The sequence below is a fragment of the Rutilus rutilus genome (genome assembly GCF_951802725.1).
Source record: "Rutilus rutilus genome assembly, chromosome: 23".
Taxonomy (NCBI): Eukaryota; Metazoa; Chordata; class Actinopteri; order Cypriniformes; family Leuciscidae; genus Rutilus; species Rutilus rutilus.
Genome location: NC_140233.1, coordinates 14,303,941 through 14,310,493, shown reverse-complemented (window position 1 = coordinate 14,310,493; position 6,553 = coordinate 14,303,941).

The window sequence follows — 6,553 nt, the reverse complement described above, 5'->3', positions numbered from 1 at the left end:
AAACATATATATATATATACTGTATATAAATTGAAATAGACAATTTCAATTGTTAGAGTATTTATTTTTTCCCACATTAATTTCCCACACGTCTAGTACAATTATGTGGTTTTGTTTTATTAATACAGTGTATGCTTTTTTCTTGATATACCCCGAAAGAATGGAAGTGAAATGTGATAACATGCCCCATAGAACATTGCGCCCGTACATTGTAACGACCATGACAGCTTAAAATGTTATCTGATCTAATAAAAAATATATACAAGACAAACTAAAATATTTTCTTAATAAAATACAATTATGCACTTTTTCATATAAAATAATGGCATTTTTTAATAATTAAAAATAAACGATTTGTTGAGTTTGACAACAAACACACCGGAAAACACAGCATACAGCATTGTTCAAAACATTATAATAATTCATAATTTCTGAACATTGACTCTCAGGGCCCTATCTTGCACCCAGCGCAATTGACTTTGTACACCGACGCATGTTTCATTCCTATTTTGCACCCGCGCAAAGCGCGCTTTTCCCTCCACAGAAGCACGTCGCTAAACTAGGGAATGAACTTGCGCTCCCTGGGCGGTTCAGCGCAAAAAAGGAGGCGTGTTCCGGCGCAAACAATCCCTGGTGCTATTTTACTGTTCCATAAAACAATTGCGCCACTGGCCAGAAAAAACCTAGTCTAAAGTCAGTGGCGCGTTGCGCGTTGTTCATTAGGCTATTTTAAGGGCGCATGCTTGACCATAATGTATAGCGTGCACAACGCGCATACACTTTCTCTAATCTACACAGAAGCAGCCGTTTTCATTTTTGCAAATCATATTATTACAAACGATAGATAGATAGATAGATAGATAGATAGATAGATAGATAGATAGATAGATAGATAGATAGATAGATAGATAGATAGATAGATAGATAGATAGATAGATAGATAGATAGATAGATAATTTATTATAAAATCATACATCTAGCTTACACATTTACCCACATTATTATATACCTGTTTAACCGAAGCTAATTTGGGTGTGTTTCTCGATCCCCAATGTCACTGGGGATATTCTGGGGATATTTAATTTGATTTTATCAATCAATAAATTCCACTAGAAACAAACCTTGTTGTATTATTTTAATTTAATACTGTGAAGCTGCTTTGATACAATCTGTATTGTGAAAAGCGCTATACAAATATACTTGACTTGACTTGACTTGACTTGACTTCTCTCTCTTTTACGGCCGTGACGAGAGCGTTGCTCTCCTCGGCTGTGAACCGCTCCTGGCGCGCGCCTGGCAAATCCGCCGTTATAATAGCAATACGCCAAGGAAAAAGCGCGTCTGCTCTTAAAGGGAATGTGAGATGATGCTCTGATTGGGTTAATTGGCTCTGATACACGTTACGCCCAAACCACACCTATGAATAATGAAGCTACTTCAGACCAACCCCTTTTAGATTTGCGCCAGGCGCAAGAGTCATTTATCCCGCCGGGAAAATAGCAACAGCGCCGAGACCCGCCCACAAAGTTACTTGCGCTTTGCGCTTTGACACTTGCGTTTCAGATCGTTAAAATAGGGCCCTAAGTCTTTATTTGCATTTTTCTCGTGTTTTCTTAGTAAAATAAAATCCTTTTTTGCAGCATCCTGTAGTTGGGATGAGAATCATGGCAAACCAGTTATGGTGATTTTTATAATATTGTGCTTAATGTTTTTATATTTTGTATTCTGCATGGTTTCTTTTTATGCTTTCTTCTTATATGCTCACTGTTTTACTGTACAGTGGTGCACTTTGGTGCAACTCTTTTTTTTAAATGTGCTATAGAAATAAATTAATTAAATTTAATTAATTAATTAAATAAATTAAATAAAAATACAATTTGAATTGACTTGTGTACTGCACAAACAATTCAGATAACAAATCATTGTAATGTGATGTGTAAATTTTAAATTTTGATCTGACGAAGAAGAGCTTCAATACGTTAATTGCCACAAGGTGGTGAAATGAGTGGCGCTTACATGCTGGCTCCTCCTTGCTGGAAGCTCCTCCTTGCTGGAGCGCTCAAACGTAATCGTAGATTAAACGTAGACGTAAACATGCAATAAAGTACAGAATTATTAAGGGATTACTGTTGCATTGGCAACATATTAAACATTATTATCCTTTTTTTGTTAGCCATATATATCTTTGTTTTAATTTATTTTTATTATTTTTATTTATTTATTTTTGTGACCAACGTGATGACGTAATGCGTGGCGCATCTCAGAGCCATACAAGATGGGCATTTGTGGTTAAAAAGTGTATATATATGTGTATAAATTAGAAAATGACTGACCGTTTAGCTAGATAAGACCCTTATTTCTCGACTGGGATTGTGTCGAGCATTTGAAGTTCCATTGAGACGGATATTTGAACCTTCTTTGAACATTTGAATAGTTGGATGCCATTGAAGTCCATTTATATGGAGAAAAATCCTGGAATGTTTTCCTCAAAAACCTTAATTTCTTTTCGACTGAAAGACATGGACATCTTGGATGACATGTTGGTGAGTAAATGATCAGAAAATGTATTTGAAAATGACCTAATCCTTTAAATGGATAGTTCACCCTCCAAAAGATGTATCATGATTTACTCACTCTTACATTGTTCCATGCCTGTCTTAATTTCTTTCTTGTGCTGAACTCACTTCAAACATGATAGGCTAGCCTACAACACTGGACAAATTGCCTTATCCCATCATTGAAAAATCCTAGACCTAGGCTACTGAATTTGTTTCCAAGTGTGCAAATATGTGGGTGTTCTGTTTAACTTATAGGCAAATTTTTTTGCATTGTGCTTGTATATTCTGTTTTAGATGCTCTTACGCAGCAGATGGGGACAGCCGCCGTCACCCAATTTACTTTTGCCCAGACTGGGCAAAAGTGGCTGCGCTATGCACCAGACCCCGGTGGGAGGGACTGGACGACAAACCATTCAGACGTCAGAGGACCATGAACTGTAAATTGGCTAAAGAGGACAAATAATTAAATAAGAGGCTAATAAAATGAATTTGTTTTTACCTTAAATAGTGTGGTGTGGTCAGTGTTTTAGGCTAGGTTATAGGCATAAAAGCTTTCAAATGTTCCATCACTTTTTAACATCCTGACTGTAGATAAAGCAGGATATTCATGACAGGCTATTTAATTTAGGGCATTACATTTTCGTATGCCTAGCAATCATTTTCTATGGCTTAGTAACGATTGAAATTCCAACAAATCACATTGATCCTTAGTTCAGTTGAAATTTCAACATTGTTTCAATGTTCCAGATAATTGAAATACCATTGAAATTCTGTTGATCTATGGACAGGATTTAAACATTGTTTCAATATTAAAACGGTGCAAAATTATGTAGAATCAACATCAGAGTTCGATGTTGATTCAATGACTTAATGTTGACAACGTAATTCTGTTGATCTATGGACAGGATTTCAATGTTGTTTCAAAATTAAAACAGGGTACAAAATGATGTAGAATCAACATCAAAGTTCGATGTTGATTCAATGACTTAATGTTGATTTAACATAGTTTCAATGACTGTTTGCTATCTGGGATGTCTTTTTGAGGTATTTGTCATGCTTTCATTTTCATGATCTTTTGCACACTCATCAGAGAAATCTTCCATTATGGCTTGACAAAGGTTAATTCGTGGACGTGTAGAGGAGACGCTATAGCACCACCTAGAAAATGGGCATGTTCAAGGAACTCTGTAGCACATCCCTTTTCAGCTACTACAGTCACCAATCTTTGCACATATATAAATCTCATCAAGCCGGACAACTTTCACACCACAGACATTAACTCCGCCCAACAGGAAGTTATTTTTTAAAAATGCCATGCTGTGGAATTTCAAATACTCCTTCTAGGGTATTCTTGTGACTGCCTCTATTTAAACCTAATGTCATAGTGTTTTGTTTAGTAGACTAATGTTCAGATTTTGTAATTCACTGAAATAAACGTGCAAAAAAAAAACTTGATTCTCAATTCATTAAAGGGGTCATATAATGGTACATGCACTTTTACAAGTTGATTGTACTGAAATGTGTGTTGGCAGTGCCTGTACACAACCATCATATAATGATAAAAATCCATCCAGTGTTTTTTTTAAATCTCCTTATATGTTTTCCCCTGTCTCAAATCGAGTCGTCTGACCGTGTGACGTCACACGGTCGGACGCCCCCTCCCACGATTGTTAATTGACAGCAGCGTTTCAACACAGATCCGCCCTGAGCGAGCTGTCATCATAGTCCGCCATTGTTGATACGCTGGAGCAGAATGGCGTCTAAGCGATTGTGGTGTTCTGTTCTTGGGTGTAATAACGAACACAGAAGTAATTTTGATGTTCCTAAATCCGAACCGCTGAAGACGCAGTGGCTGAGTTTTGTTTTCGAAGGGAATATTCCCCACGATCAACGTCAATGCTTTCATGTTTGCGTGAATCATTTCTCACCAGACTGCTTTATAAACGAATGTCAGTATAAAGTCTGTCAATGAACTAACGTATACATCAGTAAACACATAGCGTTCGTATTTCACTACTCTACCCTGCCAGTACATACAAAGATAGATCAAAGTGACATTACGTTAACCAACCATTCAGAAATGGTTTTATCGTGCTGTTCGAGCCTTAATTGTCGAACTTCTTCGAGGCCGTCATCTTGTTCCGGGTCCAACTCCGGTTCAAATTGATACGGTTGCACAGATGTGTCCTCAGAGACTCCCGCTGCCATTCTTTCTCCAAAATATACCCTCAACTGCTGTCAAGACAACACTCCATGTGTGTTGTGTCAAAACACCCCACAGAACAGAGGAGTGGGGTGAGCAAAGCTCATTATCATTTAAAGACACATGCATGCATAAATCCTAAGAGGGTTGGGGACGCAACATTACTTTAGCCTATACCCTGGGATATATCTTGTCTGTATTATTATTATTATTAAGCAGGATACATGTATGGTATGTCAAATGTCTTTCAAAATCATCAAAACGACATTTAAATTCTCATTTCTTTATTCTCTTTTGGCTCTGCAAGGTCCTGTGAGTTGTGTGCAGCACTTGCTTTTTATGCATGCACAAAGCAGAAGGCAGCCCACAACATAAACCCACTTTTACAAACCACACCAAGAGCAAGTGTTTCTAAGCCGTGTTTAGCACTAATATCCACTGAAAACATTTTTGTTTGCTTTTTCTGAACTTGTGCATGTGTTGTCAGATTGATTTTTTTCTTAATTAGCTTGTCTTAGTCTATTTGCATGTTTTCTTAAATTGCAGCACACTGAGCTCGAAGGGCCACTGTATTTGTCACTAAAATGAATCTCCTTTTAGTTCCAGAGTCCTGTGTCTCGCCATTTTTAAATTAAACATTTTTAATTTAACCATCTCTGAATAAGTAATGTTTAATTATTTCTACTGACTTATTTTTATTAATTATTATTAAATAACTGTTTTCTGCTAATAATAGAGTTATTATTACTCAATTTGTATAAGTATAATGTGTAATGTATTGAGAAATATTTGGTAGACCTTACCTAATTTAATTTATTATATCAAAGCTGTTAAATACTCTTAAACAATATACATATAAATATACATTTAAACAAATGCATTAAGTTGAACTTAATCAATTTTAGTTCAACCTAATGCATTTGTTTAAATGTAGATAAAATCAATTGAATGCAACCACTTACGATAATTTTTTTTATTAATTTCAACGAATCATTTTTTTCAGTGTACAAATATTTCTACATAAAAATAAAACAAAACAATTTACTATAAATAATTCAGCATTAGTTCAATAATAAGCAAATAAAATATACTATTCATTTTGAGAACTGTCACTATCTTCATCATCATTATAAGCATTTCTTCGACGTGGAGATGAGAATAAAGAAAGTACGCCTGAAGTAAACATTTTCTGCATAAACAAGGACATTTAAAAAAAATATCAGTTCTGAGAAAAGATAATGTTCTTAGTTTTAGATGCCTCTTATAAATTATATAATTTAGGTTTCAGCCAAATATGCATTTGAGGTGATGCTGAAGAGAAAACAAAATGAGTTTAAAATATATTTCAGACTGAATTTATAGTGAAACACACCCATGTTAGCAATGCAAATGCAAGCTGACAGAGGTAGAACACGTGACAGACAGGTGAGTGAGTCCTATTGCACACTTTTAACCCTCTGGTGCTGTTCAGTCATTTTTGACAGAAAACTTTTACGCTTTGGTTCGGAATGGTACGAAACTTGGTAAAGGTTTTGGCACTTGCTGTGTGAACACACAAAAAAAACATGGACATGATTCGAAAAAGTTAAATGGTCCTAAAAAAATAGTCACACTTTGTTCGCGATCAAAAATGATCGTATTGGAAATGAATGGGAGATGAATTTCTTCTAGTGGATATCAACCTCAAATTTGGAACACAGCTTGTTTAGATTTATGGCTTTGATTTTCTCACAGTTTTGCAGTAAAAAGTCTTCAATAAAATCCCCTAGAAAATACAAAATATTATTTAAAA